This window comes from Pogona vitticeps, chromosome 14 (genome assembly GCF_051106095.1).
Source record: "Pogona vitticeps strain Pit_001003342236 chromosome 14, PviZW2.1, whole genome shotgun sequence".
NCBI classification, from domain to species: domain Eukaryota; kingdom Metazoa; phylum Chordata; class Lepidosauria; order Squamata; family Agamidae; genus Pogona; species Pogona vitticeps.
The window spans coordinates 13,818,263-13,836,903 of record NC_135796.1 but is presented as its reverse complement, the minus strand read 5'-3'; the positions used below and the strand labels follow the sequence as shown (position 1 = coordinate 13,836,903).

The following is an 18,641-nucleotide window of genomic DNA, read 5'->3' as shown; positions in this document are numbered from 1 at the left end:
TCCAAAGTCACAGAATTGTCACAATATACAGAGGCCCTCCATTCACCTACAGTTTTCTGATCCTTGTGTGTATGTGTGTGTGAGAGAGCATGAGAGGGGTGGGAAAGCATGAGAGGGGCGGGAAGAGAGAGAGGCTTTGTTGCAACACCTGGGACATCACTTTGCTTGCATGGGAAATTAGACTCATGGTCCTGTAGTTACTGCACTCTCTTGGAATGAGGAATATATATTGAATATATATATTGAACGTTCACAGTCTGTGGGCCATTGTTTTGTTTTCCATATATGTCATCATGTTCTTGTTAGGATTTTGACAGATTCATTCTCTCTAGCTTGAAATAGATTTATTGGTATCCCATCTACCCTATGTGATTTATTTCTTCCTAGTGCTTTCACAACAGTTTTCATTTCACTCTGTACAATTGCAGGTTCTTCATCATAGGGTCCTTCTTCAAAGAAGTCTGTCTTCCTTTTACTTTTTCTGTACATGTTCTCAGTATACTGGTTCTACTTTCGGTTTATTTTCTCCTGGTCTGATAGTGTGCTTCCTGTTCGTCATTCAACATTCCTAATCTAGGCTTAAATTTCCCTTTGATTTCTTTGATATTTTCCCTCTTTTCTTGTTCTCTTTTACTTCTTTACACTGGCTAGTATAATAATTCTCTTTGTCTTTACATGATAATCATTGAAAAGCTGGATTCAGAATTCTGATCCTATTTCAGTCAACCTTTGCTTTTTGCCTGTCCTTTACAATTTTTAAGTGTTTGTTCCATCATCTATCTAGGTTTTTCTTTTCTTTTTACTACAGGAATTGTATTTTTTGCATTCTTCTCTAATGATATCTCTGGTATCAACCTACAGTTCTTTTGCTTCTTGCTGGTGGGACATAAAACAGAGACTCTGATGTGAATCATATACTTTGGATATGTGAGTGGAGTGAGCTTTGTAGATGTTCTGTTTTTGGGTTTTATAGGTGAAATTCCAGCGTCTTAAACTCAGATTGGAACAGATTGGGGGTGGGGAGGCTCTGTGGTGGATCTAAGACCATCACATACAAATTTCAAAACGGACAGTTTTTGGCCTGCTGCATCTTGTACTAGCTGTGTCTTCCAAACAGTCTTCAAGGGGAGCCCCGTGTAGAGTACAGTGCAGCAGTCTAAATGAGAGGCATTTCAAGGTCAATGTGAGCACTTCAGTTCGTGGCTGTTACTGAACGAGTTTTCTTGGGAGTGATTTGGACCTCAGCTAGGCTTTTTTTTTCCACCCTTTTTATTCCACAGCCACTGCCTTTCCGTCTTCCGAGGCTCTGTTGAAAGTTGCAAGCAAAGGGAGAGCATTCGTCAGGGCGTTTGTCAAGGAATCAGAGCGTTTTCCATTTTTCTTCTTTTCCCCCCAATACAACTTGTTCTTTTTATGATCCTTTTGCTGGAAACTGCCCGAGAGCTGAAGTATGAAATATAACAACATTTGCATGGCTTCATGAAAGCACCAAATTGAGATGCATCGGCGCTCCTGCCAGGAAGCTTGGTAACATTTTTCACATTCTCACTTTGAGAGAAAATAAAAGAAAAAAAAACAGGAGTGTATGCGCAGAGAGGGTGGGAGACACAGCTTGCCACAAGCAACGTCTCAAATAGTAGCTAAAAATACCCTTTGCCTAATCAAAAGCAAATGATTGGAGACAAAGAGGAAGAACCTTTAATGCAAAGACATTGAAGCTTTTTCCGTACCTTTTTAAAGGCTGAAGTATTGTGGGAAGGAGTGTGACATGGTGGGGAAGAACTGATTTTTAAAAAGCTGCTAAATACCTCCTCTGACTGTTGACTGCCAGATCTGCGGGCGGGCAGGAGACATTTAGTTCATTAATGCCAAACTGTGAAACCTCCGCTGTGTTTTTTGGAGGCTTTGACTATGTTGGAGGTTTATGTGCAACCTGGCATGTTGCCTGTGGTTTGAATGACTGGGAGGGACTTTTTCTGGCCCGGAGTGAGTGCCAGTCTAGCCAGCACTAACTAATCATTCCCTCTCACCTCTGCATTCAAAGAGAGCTTTCGCTTTCCCTCTCTTTAGTCAATTGAAAGTAGTCAGGTATTAGTTTGCTGTCGATCTGTTTATAACTGTAAATAATGAAATGATTTTATTCTACAAAGTTCTCAAGAGAGAGTTACTGATACGTACTTTTAAGTGCCAGTTAGTGAGAAAGCAGTGGGCTGTCTAGGGAACTTGAAGCTATTCTCCACTGTGAATCTTCTGTGTAGCAAAGGGGATTTTACCAGAAATTCAAAAACTCTGCAACATGTCATTGGCCACAAAGATTGAGAATGGGATAGTGACCGCTGAGGTTTGTGCACCCTCGTGTACCATAGGAACTCCAAGATTTGACTTTTAAAAACCTAACCAAGTCAGCTGCCTCGTTCCCAGACTTCCCGAATTGATTCCATAATTCCCTTCCTGTCAAACTGTCTCTGCCTTTCCCTTGCTTTGCTAAAGCCAGCCTTATTAGTAAGACATAACAAGGAGCTGGGAGTCTGTCTCTGCCATCAGCCCTTAGGGTTGGGCCTTGGGTTTCCTAGCAACTGCTGGCTGTTGAGATCCCCTGCCTCCCCCTGCCTTTCCCAGGAAACTCACACTCTGCTGAACCTCATCCTGCCCCCCTCCCCCTTTCCTCTTCTGCCATGCTGCTCTGGTTCAGGTGAAAATGATGATGGAACTCATAATGGGCAAGGCGTCATCACTACAAATGGAGAGCATTTGCATCTGTCATCACAGAATTTCAAAATGCTCACTTGCTTGTTTTTTTTTTTAAAGTCTTGCACAAAAATTGCAAGTTCTACCCTTCCTTTGATATCTGAAGAGCTTTATCCCATCCTACTCTCAGGCAATATAAATAGTTTTTTTCCCTCCCCCTCCCCAACTCCTCTTGTTTGGCTGTATGAAGTGTTGCCAAGGGCAGTAGTGAGAGATGAAATTTAACAAGTGTTAGCCTGTGTGTTCCTTATCTCTGGTATATTCTCACATTATTGTAATTAGATGCTGCCAAGTCAATTCCAGGGTCTTATAGCTAGAGCATAGAAGAGGTTAACCTTTCCTTTGTCTTAGGGGTGCCCTGGGATTGCCCAAGGCCACCCAGGCTGGCTCTATTCCCGCGAGGCACAATGGGAAACTGAGCACCCAACTTCTGGATCCACAGCCAGATACCTAACTCACCCAGCTGTCCAGCCAACATTCCCACAAACCCATTAATCTAGAGCAGGCAACTGGTTGAAGGGTCACCTTGAGAGGTACAAGGGAGACATTTATATCCTCCTTATGTTCAGCTAAGACAACTCCTATCGTCCTTCGTCATTTTCCCAACCTGACTCGGCTGATGGGAGGAGGAGTCGCAAGGCACCTACCTTTTCAGATAGGCTGAAATTTTATTCCAGGGCTTCTTGGCTCGTTTTTGTACCCCAGTGCCTAAACTGCCTACATGTGAGTAGGATTGTATATATTAAGTATGTGAACTCAGTTAATAGAAAGCGAATCCTGGAACAGCCAAAGGCAGCATCATGCAAACGTAAAAAGGGAAGCAATTAGCGATCTTTGAGGGGGGGAAAAAAACCCTAAAGTTTGCATAGGTGAATTCCCTTCCACCACAAAAATAATGTAGTCCAGGAATAGGTAAAAGCATGGTCGGAAAGCACCGTGTTTGACTGTTATGGCAAACAAGGGGCCAGAATGAATTGTCTTGGAAAATGCAGTCTGGGTGGGAAGCTGAGTATCAGTGAGTTTTGAGCGGGTGCTCTGTTGGGGAACATTTGGGCAGTCTTGGGAACGTAAAAACCTGCCTTCTAGTTCAGTAGCACCTCTGCTCAATGCAGGAATCCAAATCAAAGCAGATCTGACAGATGGTTATGCAGTTTTCTCTTGAATGCCTCCAGCACTGGAATTGCTCACCACTTCCTGAGGTCATGGGTTCCATTGTCATACTGTTCTAATAGTTAAGACGTTTTTCCTGACATTCAGCCTAAATCTGGCTTCCTGTAGCTTGAGCTCGTTATTTCATATCCTGACCTCTGGGATGATAGAGAAAAGATACTTCCCCTCCTCTATATGACTACCTTTCAAGTATTTGAAAAGTGCTATCATAAAATAAAATCATGTCTTATGCATTGATAATTTCTTGCCAGTAAGGGCTGAGTGAACACTGGAAAGGCACTAGTTTTCTGCTCTCGATTCCCTAGAACTTAGAAGTGTGTGTGCGCCATTGACCATTTTGCCAAGGGAATTCTTGGAATTTTGTCACCTTCAATTTACGCAGTGTCACATTTGACAAAATTTGCAGCTCAACCAAGCAGATCTCTTCCTGGTTGTAGCAGTTGTCTTACAAATACATAGCACAGAGGGCAGAAATCCTTTCCACCTTCCTTCCCACCAGCTGTCTTCAAATGTTTTGACAGCTAGGTTTGGAACAAAACATTAGCTTAGCTGCCCACAGAATTCAAGATGATTTGTGTGGGCTGTAAAAATTACTTTTGTCCAGGCACTGTGCTATGTAGCAGCAGCAGCAACTTGAAACTTCAGTACAAACAGTATTTTAACTCCCAAATACTGTAGGTGAAAAGGAGCTTTTTAGCAGCTCAGACTGATTGATAATTTATATTTTCCTGGTAGCACTCTGCGTATAATTAATTGATCAAAGATAGAGAGCCAAGTATTATCTGGATCCAGATTAAGGTTAAAGCTTTCTCTACAGCATATACTGTATAAAATGGCCGGATAGCACAGAGATTTAGGTCTCTGGCTGAAGAGCCAGAGGTTGGGAGTTTGATTCCCCACTGTACCTCACTGACAGGGGCTGGACTTGATTATCTATAAGGTCCCTTCCAGCTCTGCAGTTCAATGATGATTATTTCATTAATGTGGTATAAATCACATCCAGGTTATGGTGATCATGGTAGAATTTTCCATGTTAAATGAGTTGTTCAAGAAGTTTCCCGTTGCCTCCTTCCTGTGACTTCTGTTGTCAACCAGGGATTCGAGCCAAGGTCGCCAGAGTTTTAATCCAGCATTTTGTCAACCACAACATACCGATTCTCTTAGTATTTGCTAGCATCATTAAAAAGATAACACTGTCTCTGCTTCAGATCTTGAAAAACTTACTTTTTTTCATACTACATTTCCCAGAAATCCTGATGGCCATGGGAACTTAGCAGTTGAAATCCAGAAATTAATTTTTCCAAGCTGCACCTCCTTTCCATGCCTTCTTACACATACAAAGTCAAGCCAAGGATGGAGTGTTCTCAGCATCAGTTTCATAACCCATCCCTAGAATTGTACTTGGTACAATAGTTTAAGTTAGATCTTCTTTGCACATCAGAGCAAGAGTGAGTTGTTCCACCAGGTCAATATAAACTCTTTCTGGTAGCTGCTGTTAATATGTCACTCTATATGTTGTAATCTGATGCAATTATCAATTCTGATTTATGGCAACCCTTTTCAGTGATTTCCTGGTAGAGAATACTCAGAAGTGGTTTACCATTCCTTTCTTATGGGTGAGCCCTGGGACTGTGCAGCTTGCTCAAGGCTACATAGTCTAGCTCTTCTCCCAGAAGGCTTTTATTTGGCTGGAGTTTAAAAGCCCAGCCCTATTCCATGAAGGATTAAATATCCAGTAAAACTAAAACTTAAAGAATGATAGTTGTAACAAATTGGAAAAATGGGTCCAAGGATAATACTTCTAAATCATATGTAGAGCCTGCTCTGCTTTCATAGAATCATAGTCATGAAGTTGGAAGGGACTTCTAAGGCCATCAAATCCAACTCCCTGCTCAATGCAGGAATACAAATCAAAGGATAGCTGCCAGGTGGTTCTCAAGGTTTCTCTCAAATGCCTCCAGTGTTGGAGCACTTGCCACCTCTCAAGGTAATTGGTTCCACTGTCTTACTGCTCTAAGAGGAAGTTTTCCCTGATAATTCGATCAAAATCTGGCTTCCTGTAATGTGAGCCCATTGTTGCATGCCCTGCACTCTGGGATGATCAAGAACAAATCCTGCCCCTCCTCTGTCTTTCACATATTTAAAAAGTGTTATCATATCATCCTTCTGTCTTCTTTTCTCAAGGCTAAACATGCCCAATTTCTTCAGTCTTTGTTCGTAGGACTTAGTTTCCAGCCCCCTGATGATCCTTGCTGCCCTCCTCTGAACTTGTTCCAATTTCTCAGCATCCTTCTTGAAGTATGGTGTCCAGAACTGGACACAATACTCAAGGTCAAACCTAACCAGTGCTGAATAGAGAGGAACTAGTACGTTAAGGCAGCCTAAAATAGCATTTTCCTTTTTTTGTAGCCACATCACATTGTTGGCTCATATTCAGCTTGTGATCTACGACAATTCCAAGATCCTTCTCACTTGTCGTATTGCTGAGCTAGGTATCCCCCATCTTGTAACTGTGCAGTTTGGTTGTTGTTGTTGGTTTTGTGTGTTTTTCAGGGGGGGGGGTTTGATGGTACAGTGCTTGAAACAACCCTTCATGAATGACACTTCTCCTTAAAAATCTTTCTTTAGATATATATTGAACTTACATCCCACCTTTATGAGAACACATCTGTCTTTAACATCAGAACTACATTGAATTCTGTATTGTAAGTGTCTCTGCATTCTCCGTGAGAGTGAAGTCAATAATCCTAGATGAAACAAATCTTTAGATGTAATCTTTATCATCCCAGCCAGTGGGTCTGTGTCAGGAACCCTCCACCCACCCACCCATTTGATACCTTCCTGTCAGCAAATTTGAGCTGCTGAAATTTGGAGTAAAATCTATAGTTTTCATCTGTGTATATCAGATCTCCTTTGTCCCTCTTGAACCCACTATGGACTGATCTAGAAAACACAAGCTGTGTCATTAGGGAGCGTCAAACTGTTTCTGCTGGAGAAAGTGGGAAAAGGTTTATCAGCAGCTTATGACCTGCTGCTTTCTTCAGACAATAAGTGGCAAAGTACGTATATCAAAAGACTGCAAATGGAACTGCTGGATGGCTCTGTGGTTTAGGTCTCTGACTGTGGAGCCACAGATCGATTCCCCCCACTGCGCCTCCTTGAGAGGAGCTGGACTCCATGATCCATAGGGTCCCTTCCAGGTCTGCAGGCTTGCTTCCCCATCCCATTCTTTCTCCTTTTTTTTTTTTAACTTTTACAGTGTCTCAGAATTAGCTTCTAAGTGAAGGGATCAGATCCGAACTCTGGAATGCCCCATTTAGATCATGGGGAGGAGGAGAATTAACTTTTTAAAAAAACCTTGCCACTGTGTTTCTACGCTATTGATTCTGAATACTGTTTTGAAAATCAGTAATAAGGAAGAGGAGGAGGATTTCAAAGTGTGACAAAGACAGATGGCAAAGACGGCATAATAATAGCAATATGACTTATTAATTAGTAGTATTTCATAGGGGCACTGTTCCAACGAGTGAACGAGCACCGGTTTCTGTGTTGGAAACGGTGCACTTGCTTGTCGGTAAGGTCATTGAGTTTCTACCACTTTCAATTAAATTCCTCTTCCGAATGCGCCTGAACGGATTCCAAAGCTCATTTCCTACTTTGTCAGGAAATTGTTTTGCTGCCTTATTGCCGGAGCTGCAAAACAATCCAGAGGAGAAGAAAAGGTGGTCTTGATGCCTTTCCTTTGGCATTGCTGGAGCTGGCCTCGTCAAGGGGTAAAGCAAGTAAGATTTGAAGAGCTCTTATTACTGTCTGGATTGCTACCCTTGCTTCTTATTTCCAGAGAAAGAGCAAATGGAAACCTTGCTATCTAAGGGAGATTTACGGTAAATGACTGTTGTCATTGGTAGGCTCCCCTGAAAGCTTCCTGTGATTAAGTGATCGAGGGAAAGCACTGAAGCAGGAGGAATGCAGTATTTGTAAGATAAAATCTAGTTTGTGTTTTCCTGGGTTTCTTACAGTTGGCTGAGCTGGCTGAGTAACTCACTGGTTTATGTCTCTGGCTGCGGAGCCAGAGGTTGGGAGTTTGATTCCCCACTGTGTCTCCTGCCAGGAGAGCCAGTATGTGTAACCGTGGGCAAGCTGCACAATTCCAGGATGCTCCCAGAAGAAGGGAATGGTAAACTACTTATGGATATTCCCTACCTAGAAAATCCTGGAAAAAAAAGGGTCACTATAAGTCAGAACTTGACTTGAGATTACATGATTATTATTTATTGTAGTTGGGTGAGTCACCCTTTCAGGAGCCCTGAGTAACATGCATATTTAAATTTCCTTATGGGCCAGGGACTGTGCAAAAAACCAACATCAGTAGGAAATAATTTTATAGAGGTGGGGGAAAATATCAGATTTTTTAGTTTGGCCATGATGGTGGGGAGCAATACCTTAATGATAGAGCATATCATTCATATTGAATGCAGGAAGTCTCACTAAGGTATCTTTCTGGCTTTTGTATCCAAAACTCCATTACCTTAGAGGTCAACAGTGGGCAAGAATCAGTAGAGAATGGGTTGAATCTAAGTGTTAAACCCAATTATAACATACTGAATGACTCACCCAAAATTTTAGTGGATGAACAAGTCAAGACTTAGATAAATTGCATGGATCTTGTTCATCTAACCTTGTTGTGACCGGGGCAGGGTAGGAACTTGTAAATTCTCTGTGCATGAGGTTTGGTTTTAAATTTCATCATTGGATGGACTGGTTTGTGAATCATACAGAGCAGTGGTTCTCAACCTTACATCCCTAGATGTTGTTGGGGTATAATGCCCAGAAATCCTGGCCAACACAGCTGGTGGTAAAGGCTTCTGGGAGTTTCAGTCCAAGAACCTCTGGGGACCCAAGGTTGGCAACCACTGATTTACACAGAGAGCAGGAGGAGAACACAGGCAGGGTCCTGCCCCTCTACCTCTGGTAAGGAAACAGCCAGGTGTGGACTATCTGGCAGAAACCAATGGGAGAGCCCAGTGCTCTTGTTTGCCTGTATGGACAAGCCACTTCCAATAGGATGGAAGAGCCGTGCTGGATGAGATCTTAGTTCTTATTATCTATGTTGCTTCTTAAAGTGACTTTGCTAACAGCCCCCAACAGGGGTCTGAGTATTGTTAAGCCTTCCATTTCCTGCTGATTCCTATTGCCAGCCCCTGGTCAGGACTGGAAAAGAATTGAGCAAAAGAGAAGAATTTAGAGATTTCTTTTTTTTCTTCTTCCCAAAATCGCCTTTGCTGTGCGTATTTTCATATTTGTCATCCAGCGGCCCAGGAGGTACAGATTCAGCGGCATGCATCTCCTGTAAGCAGACAAGACTCAGCCCCTTAATTCTATTTTGTCCGTGTCACTGAGCCACGACATCTCATCTCATCCTGTTATATGGAGACTTAAGAAAAGGCAGAAGCCTGAGAGAGCTGCCAGCCAGCCAGCCGTGAGCGCCTGAAGTGGAATCACTTTTCTGCTGATAAGCTTTATTTTAGCTTCTTAGGGCAGTATCTAGACCCTCTTCAAAGCACCTTTGGTTTCCATATGTGTCTTTGCACATATATGTGTTTATTACATTCTTCTGTTTTTGATACAGTTAAGGGGATAAGGATGATGCTGCAGGTAGATAAATATGTGCTGTGGCTGCACATGGGTACAGCATAGGAAGATACGATTTACAGAACCCAATCTGTGGCCCATCAGGCACAGTATGGTTAACTGGCAGCAGCTCTCCATAGTTTCAGAGGCCCTAGCTGGAGATCCCCATGTGCCCCGATGGTCTGACATCCAATTATTTTGTACAAATAAGGCAATAATGGGTTGTTTGCGTCTTTTTGAACAATCCCACTGACTTTCTATGCTTAACTCTTTGTGTGTGCATTGCCTTTGAAAGAGAGAGGGCACTGTTGTTGTTGTTGTTTGGTCATTTAATCGTGTCTGACTCTTCGTGACCCCATGGACCAGAGCACGCCAGGCCCTCCTGTCTTCCACTGCCTCCTGGAGTTGGGTCAAAATCATGTTGGTCGCTTCAATGACACTGTCCAACCATCTCGTCCTCTGTCGTCCCCTTCTCCTCTTGCCCTCACTCTTTCATAACATCAGTGTCTTTTCCAGGGAGTCTTCTCTTCTCATGAGATGGCCATGAGAAGAGAAAGGGCACTAACTTTGCATAAATTGCTGAAATCTTAGCTTAGTCATCTGGCTGCAGAGCAAGAGGTTGAGAGTTCAGTCCCCCACTGTGCCTCCTTGACAGGCGCTGTACTCAGTGATCGATAGGGTCACTTCCAGTTCTGCAGTTCTAAGATTATTAAGGTAAAGGTAAAGGTTCCCCTTGACAATTTTTGTCCAGTCGTGTCCGACTCTAGGGGGTGGTGCTCATCCCTGTTTCCAAGCCATAGAACCAGCGTTTGTCCGAAGACAATCTTCCATGGTCACATGGCCAGTGCGACTTAGACACGAAACGCTGTTATGAGGTGGTCCCTATTTATCTACTCGCATTTGCATGCTTTCGAACCACTAGGTTGGCGGGAGCTGGGACAAGCGGCAGGCACTCACTCCATCACGTGGATTCAATCTTACAGCTGAAGATCTGCAGACTTTAGAGCACGGAGGCTTCTGTGGTTTAACACGCAGCGCCACCAGGTCCCTTTTCTAAGATTATTACTATTACTCAAAAATACCACACACAGTCAATCAAAATGATAAAAACATTGACTGGAATTATATAACAGATACAAGTTTTAACCAAAAACCTAAGTACAGTATCTGTTAAATATTGGAGTAAAATCTATAGTTTTCATCTGTGTATAGATGGGACTAGATGGGCCTTTGGTCTGATCCAGGAGGGCTCTTTTTATGTTCTTAAGTTATGCTTTTTGCATAATGACCAGTGCACTAATTTTGCCACTCTATCATGTCTAATTTTGTAATCTGTTTGTGCAATCTTTGGACATTTGCAGATGAGGTATAACACAGTTTCATCTTTTTCTTGGCAGAGTCGACATTTGCTGTTAGCACTAAATCCTTGACATTCTTTAATTCCACTTCTCCTCCTCTTCCTCCTCCTCCTCCTCTTGTTTTTGTAATCCCTGATTCCCTTCACAGAGAATACTGAAGTGAGCACCTTGTGACTCTCAAGGTGCTGCTGGCTTGCAGCTTTCATGTGCTGATGGGGAATTTTATAATGGAACAATCTCTCCTAAAAAACAGCAACCAGATTTCTGGGTGTAATAGGTGTGAAAACAGATGGTTTTGCTGTCTTGCTTCCTGCCAGCTTTGATAAGTAGTGGACAATACCATTGAAAGGTCAATGTCAATACAAGGCAGGCTGCCCAGAAGAGGCTTAAGTGGAAAGGATGCTTACATTGAATCAGCCATATAGGGATTTTGCTTTCATAATTCGCAGTCCAGGCTTCTCAAAAGTAAACATCAGCTGCATTTCTGGACACTTAACCACAGAGGCAGGGAGTTCTCTAGCAGTGGTCTAATCTAATCTATATTAGTCTCTCTCTGTTTTCATTGTGGTTGAAGTATTTTTTTAAACATTTGGCTGGCTGTGCTTCCTAGAGTTACCCATGCTTAAAAATACTTGTGTTGCATTTTTACAAATACTGTCATTTTTGCAGGGAGAGCAGGGGCTGATCTGGGAAATGGAAAAATGTTGCTGAAACGTGTTGAGTGAATGATACTTCAATTTATTTTCAGATGTTTCTTTTTCCCCCAAGAGCAGGACTGTAACTAAAATTCAAAAAGTGGGCTGCTTATATACCACCCCATAGCGCTTAAAGCACTCTTGTGGCAGCTTGCAATTGGAAGTTATCTACATTGGAAGTTATCATCTAATACAATTTCTTTAAATGAAACAGGAACAGAGAAAGATGCTTTAAGTTAAACCTGACAAGAGTTGAAGGTGAAAATTCCTAAAGGGTCACCATTGCTCACCTCTACTAGCAGCCATCTTTGGAAACCTCTGGATTAGCTACACTACTGCCCTGTCTTTGACCTCTCCATTTTGGGGACAAGAGGTTTCCCACTCCTGGCACCCTCATTTCTTTCATTTGACAGCTGCCTAAGAATATCCTGTTTCTCAAGATTTATGGAAGGTACCAATGACTCTTATGGTTTTGTAAGTTTTATTATGTGCTATTGCCCCCCCCCACTTCTATTTGCTTTTGTGTGTGTGTATGTATGTGGATATTGTGAACCACACAGTGTATGCCACACAGTGTGTCTGGTTAGAAAGGGACCACCTTTTATAAACTCCAGCTTACACACCAGCTGCAACTACTGACCTGAAACAATTGACTGCTTATTGATTACTTTCAAGCGGAACTCTTGTGGTGCGCTTTATTTGGGATATTTTCTGGAAGCATTTTTTTGTCATCTGATTAGGATGAAATGTGGTTATCTGGATGCTGGTAGGAGCCAAGTAAAACATTTCTGATTTTATACAACTGTATTGGCAACTAGTTATTTGAAGGATCATTTCCAGCCATATAATCCTTGGCCCACTTTTATATTGGATTCATTAGCCCTCCTTGAGTTTCAGCCATTATGATTGGTTAGGTTGGTGTCCAAGAATGACATGGCCTTCTTGGTGATGATCCCCAAATTGTACAACTCCTTACCCACTTATTCAGGTACTTTGGAAAATCTGACACTTTGCCATCTCCCTATAGACTTTATTATAGACTCTAGGAAAAAAAATAGAAGCCTGTGTTCATTAAACCTAGAATGAAACTAGATAACAATTTCAAACTATAACAGAATTCATCTGGGTATCAAGATAAAAGTTGTTTAATTGTTGCAATAATTTTAGGCAACATCAGCCTGTCTGTTTGTACAAGCTTTATCTATATTGCCTCTATGCATAAAAATGCAAGATTTAATACAAATATATAAGCATAGTCTTGCTATGAACACCTCTAGGCCCAAATGCTTAAACAGAAATTCATCCTTGTAACTTGTGAAAAGCTGGAGATGTGATTGCCGTCCAGAATTCTTTCAGCTATGAGAAGCTGCAAATGAGAAATAATCCCAAACCAAAAGTTGTAGCCAGAACTGAAGTTAGAAAAGTTTATTTTAATTATATGTTTTTAACTATAAAAGTTACAGAGAAAAACTTAAATCATATTTAAGTCCAAAAGGCAGAGTTTATGTCTTTAAACTACATCATTACAAAGTATAAAGCATTATAACTTTAAGCAGTCTTTAGTCTTTAAGTTCTCACCCAGCCAAACCAGTTTGAAACTATGGAGGAAAATCCATGATGCCTTTGCTGCTGCTGCACTCCTACATGTTGCTGTTCTTTGATATCTGTGTTGTTGGTATCCAGCGTGTGTGCTGTGTTACGTTGCTTCTCTCTGTTGTTGTGTCTCTTGCTTCCCTGTATTTATAGTGCTCTCAGTTGTTTATATTTTCCTTCAGCTGTAAACAACTGAATTTTGCCTCTGTAGTAATTACTTATCTCTATAAATGTTCAAAATATTTGTACTTTCTGTTGCTTTTACTAGTGTGGCAAAGTATCAGCCTGGTAAAATATGTCAGTAGCTACTGTGACAAATAATAGCTTTTATTTTGACTAAATGATTCCTTGCATCTGTGGGAATAGCTAACGGGTCTCATAGTAATTTATTAGGGTACAGTTTTAATCGGTAGGCAAATTCCCAGAATGTAAAGTGCTGGTGAACTAATTTGGTCAGGTTCCAATTTACTCTGTCTGCACTTTAGATCTCTATTGTTATTATTTCTTATTTGTTTACATTTGTGATCTCTGTTAGGTTACAGTGTAGTTAGTTTGAAGGCAGTGTTATTTTCCATTGACATTGCTTTCAGACTTGGAGAAGTGACTATTTTTTAATTTTACTTGAAGTTAATTTTAAAAAACCTTTGTCCAAACCTTATTTTTAAAGCAAGCACAGTGTACATTTTTAAGGTTATGTTGCATGTTCATGTTACATTTTCTACCTCCCTCGGCTGAATAATGTTAACACTTAATACATACAAAATCTCAAACCTTTACAGTGGTATTTATTATGGAGTAATTTATCAAAGCAACACTTTTCCCCCCAATTCTTTGCTCTTTTTGGACATCATTTGATAAGGGCATAGCCATAAAAAGAAAAAAAAATCAACATACTGTATATATAAGTAAATAATGTGGTTTATTCTTAATTCTATTTTGTTGTGCTTCTACACTAGTCTCTAGATTTGTTTTTAATTGCCCAAAATTTTGCATGTAAAGGCATTTTTAAATACTTTGCCAGAATTCTACTAGTGTTTGTCTAAGATTTGCATAACTTGTTGCAACTAATTGCAGCTTATTGAAAAGATGCTGAGGCATGTCTCTGTCACATGCCAGGTTAAGTATTGGATTACATGACCAAGGCTTGCCCCTGCCCTTCATCAAGTTCGCCACAATTAGGCATGCCTGGTTACATATATTTTGCATGAAACCCGGTAGGATTCCACCACACTTTTCTTCAACATGCACATTTAGAAATATATTTTGTTGTGTTTTCCGAGTCTGGAGCTGCACTGGAACATGTGGGATCTGTGAAAGTCACTGGACAGCTAAATTCCAGCTGCAGCATTAGTTCTGGAGGTATCAACCAGGGTCACATTCTTCCACAGTTCACAAAGACTGAATTCCTTCAGCATTTTTCTTTTTGTTAACTCTCCTGACAGAGGTTACACATCAGCATGGCACTTCTGAACAATTGATGGTTCTTTTGCATCCTAACTGTTCTTGAAGGTTTTTCATTCAATAAGTTCCTCTTCCTGCATTCCCCCCCCCGTTTCTTTTGCTCAGTGGTTTTGTTCTCCAGCTGTGGAGCTAGAAGTTGGGAGTTTGATTCCCCCACTGTGCCTCTTACAAGGCAGCTTGTGTGGCCTGAGCAAGCTGCACAGTCCCAGGCTTCCCCCAGAAGAAGGGAGGAGGGTCAACCACTCCTGTGTATTCTCTACCTAGAAAATCCTTGAAGGGATTGCTATAAGTCAGAATTGACTTGATGGGACATGATGATGATAATGATGATCTGAATTGCTGAGTGAAAACGAAATCTATGACCAAATGCGCTTTTCGTAATGTTTGTGTTTTATGATTTCTTGGCCTTTATTTGTTTGTCTTTGTACTTCTACATTGAAGTGTTCGGTGTACGAAATTCTAAGCATCATACAGTCAATGCACATTTCAAATGTATGCATTTATTCTGTAGTAACCTTTCTTAAAGTCCATGTCAAATATTAGAATGACATGTTTTCCTAGAAGCTTTGTGCTCACCAGGAAACTGCTCTGTCAAGAAAACTGGCATTGGGCCCTAAAAAGATGGTAAAGTTCAGTTTTTGACACTACTGTATGTGAGCTGGAATGCAGTGTCTAAAATTAGAACATTTTGGGCACCAGGGTTTGGGAGTTAGGGAGATGGCAGGCATGTGGCGTGTCATTAGCAGCTTCATTTGGTTAATGATCTTATAAACAGAGTGACTCAGATCAGAGTAGCTAGCATCTGCTTGTATAAACCAAAGTCCTCATTTTGTAACCTTATGCAGAGCAGGAATGCCTGTGTGTTGATAGCTTTTAAGAGCATCCTTATTAAAGCTAATTGGCTGGTCGTGACTTTGGGTGTGCTGCTAATGCCCACATCTAAAAACAAATCCACCAGAATGCTTGATGGTTATTTCTGAGAAGTAAAAAGTTGCATATATTTAGCCAGAAGTTAGGAGTTTGATTCCCCAGTGTGCCTCTGGAGAAGAGAACCAGCCTGGGTAGCTTTGAGTAAGCTGCACAGTCCTAGAAAAAGGGAATGGTAAACCACTTCTGAGTACTCTTTACCTGGAAAACACTGAAAAGGGTCACCGTAAGTCAGAATTGACTTGACAGCACATGACTATTATTTATTTAAGAGAGGAAGACTGCACATCTGCTCATCATTTTTGAGAGTTTTATATCTCTTCTGCGACATGCACAGCTCTGTTGTACTCAGCCTAAGGAAGATCCATATGGCAGCTTATTTTTGTCACACCCACTGTTGCCTTCAGATTGTATAAAAAGACCACATGACTTCTTTTTTTTTATTGGTCACTCTGATGTCAATATATAATTCAACAGTATCTGACTGCAGAAATACAACATAGCTTTTTATCTGATAGTTTACTCTGGTAAACTGCAGTCTTTTCTATAAACCTGGTTGATATTTCTATTTTGAAAGAAAAAGGGGGTTGCAACCTCAAGGCATAAAATGTTTTAAAAGATCTTTTTTTAAAAAAAAATCTTCTTTTCAGACTCATTTGTTTGATCCTAAGATTTGGACGATGAGTGGAAGTCTCAAGTTATTTAGAAAGATTAGAACAGGGTTTTTGCAGTGGAATTAAGCCAGTGGAAATAATTGTTTTACTGCACAGGTTGATGGGGTGGTATTTAACTCGCTTTATCTGTCTAGAAAGCTAAGACATTGTTCTCATTTGCCATTAATCTGTCTGGAAGAAAGGATAGCTTACAGCTCTCAAGTAGTGCTATGTTCCTAATTTAATATGTGAGCAATTTAGCTATCTAAATCAGCGGTCCCCAACCTTTTTGGGACCGTGGACTGGCTAAGCCTCTGAGGAAGGCGGGGCACCCCCCCTGCGCTCACAGGTGTGTGCATGCTCTTGGGCGCATGTGCAAAGTGCTGGGTGAGTGCGCACATGCCAGTGTGAGCACTCCCCCACCCCTTCGTGCATGAGCAGGAGCGCCTGTACGCCCGCCCGCCCGCCCCTTTGCACAGGCGCTTGGGCGCATGTGTGAAGGGGTGGGGGGAGCGCTCATGCTGGCACTGGCATGTGTGTGTGTGCGCAAAGCAGCTATGGGGAGGGGAGTGTGTGCAGGGGGGAGGCCTGTCTCCACTGCCTGGTCCGGCTCAGGCCACGGACTGGCACCGGGCCACGGACTGGGGGTTGACAACTTCTGATCTAAATGGAAAAGGAAAGAATTAGAATATAGGCACATTAACGTATTACATTTTTGACTTGTGGTACCACATATAATTTAAGGCAATGTTTCCCAACCTTGAGGACCAAGGTGTTCTTGGACTGCAGCTCCCAGAAACTCTGGGCAGCACAGCTGATAGTGAAGGCTTGTGGGAATTCCAGTCGAAGAACACCTAGGTTATGCCAGGTTGGGAACCACTGACATATGGTAACATTAGGAATTACTGATCCCCTCTCACAGTGTCTTGCCATTAACAAGTCTGCTTAGGGCTTTCAAATCAAGACCGTATCTTCCTCTTTTCTCATCACCTTCAACTTTTCCCAGAATTACTGGCTGTTCCTATGAGTCTTGTCCAGTGTATCTAAAGTGCAACAACCTCGGTTGCAGGGAGAATGAGTTGGGGTGCTGTGGCATGATAACGAAGCAATTGGACAGTGGTGGGAAGCTCATTTTCAGAAGGCTGATTCAGACATGCAGAAGCCCCAACCTCCTGGGGTACAGTCCTCACCTGTAGAGACTTGCAGTTCTTGCAGATGTGGCATGCGTGCTATCATATGAAAATAGTATGTCAATATGAAATTTTAGGGAAAGGGTGCGTGGTGCGCACTTCACAAAGTACGATTTCAATGGGGTGACAATTCTGGGCAGTCTCTGGAGCAGACACATCCTTATGTGATAGGAGCCTGGGAAAGGCTGCCTGCTTATTCTGCAACTCTCAAAATGCCCAATGAACAGGTTGTTCTGGGCTATGGAATACTGGCTGTTGCAGTCCCCCAAAAGTAATGTTTCTATGCTCTGAGGAATGAATGGTTTATTGGTTGTAGACAAGTTGTGGATTGTACTGAATCTCTCCTCCCTAATAACTCCTTTTTATCCTCCTCCTTCTCCCAGTGTTAAGTTTCACAATTGCATGTTTCATAAACATGAATTTATAAGGGATTAGGAAATTTATTCTGAAGAAGGGAAAACAAAAGGTCTGTAGGATGTTGAGTATCGGACTGTGTTGCACTTCCCTCAGTATGTGAGAGAAATGCCATGACAGAGAATGCTCACCAGCCCTGCTTGAGTTTGTCTTTCCTTGACTAATTCTTGATATTAAGTTCATATCCAGAAGCTGTACCATCTGGAGTTATATCATTAATCATATCTGAGGGGGTGATAAAGGATTCTTAACAGAGAAGATGAAATTATCTGCTAAGAGCCTTTCTTTTTAATGTATTCACCAGATCTTATCATCTACTATTCTGTTGAAGCACTCCTGACAATGTAAAGTCTAGAAACAATGTATCTCAGTCGAAGAGAGGAGGAGAAGAAGGGAATGTCCTTGAATAGAAAGGAAATGTTGATACAAAAAATGTTATCATATATTTGTAATGATGAGCTGTAATGGCAATAGTGGAGCCCTTTCTGTCCATTGATCCTAGACTGAATAGTACTTGTATTTGTTGGCCAAAATCCTCTTAAGTAATTTCACTAAAATAATGCTAATGGTGTAACTTTTAGAGGCAGGTTCAGTGTACAATAGGTAATGTCTACCGTAATTTCTTAACTTGAGGCAATTCTTCTCTAGCAGTTATCCCATGGCCATAGCTATGCAAGTGGGTTTTTGCCTTTGTCTAGTAATTCTCTCTGATCCAAGTAGGCTGTTACTCTTCTGGGAAAAGAAGCAGATGAATGTTGTTTGGTCTTAGCCTTTATTATCTCATCATAGCCTTAGATTCAA

At 41.5% G+C, this 18,641-nt stretch overlaps 1 protein-coding gene and 1 long non-coding RNA gene across 30 annotated transcripts in view; both read left to right on the top strand.

Annotated features, from left to right (window-relative positions):
• The window catches only part of FBRSL1 (fibrosin like 1), a 724,755-nt gene that overhangs the window by 74,493 nt on the left and 631,621 nt on the right, over nucleotides 1–18,641 (top strand). The window lies entirely within an intron of this gene.
• LOC144584788 (uncharacterized) overlaps nucleotides 1–18,641 on the top strand; it is a 96,455-nt gene that overhangs the window by 65,675 nt on the left and 12,139 nt on the right. Inside the window, exon 2 of the long non-coding RNA XR_013539224.1 lies at nucleotides 1–18,641. This exon is cut by the window's left edge and continues 56,134 nt beyond it; it is cut by the window's right edge and continues 12,139 nt beyond it. This is a non-coding gene — a long non-coding RNA (uncharacterized LOC144584788).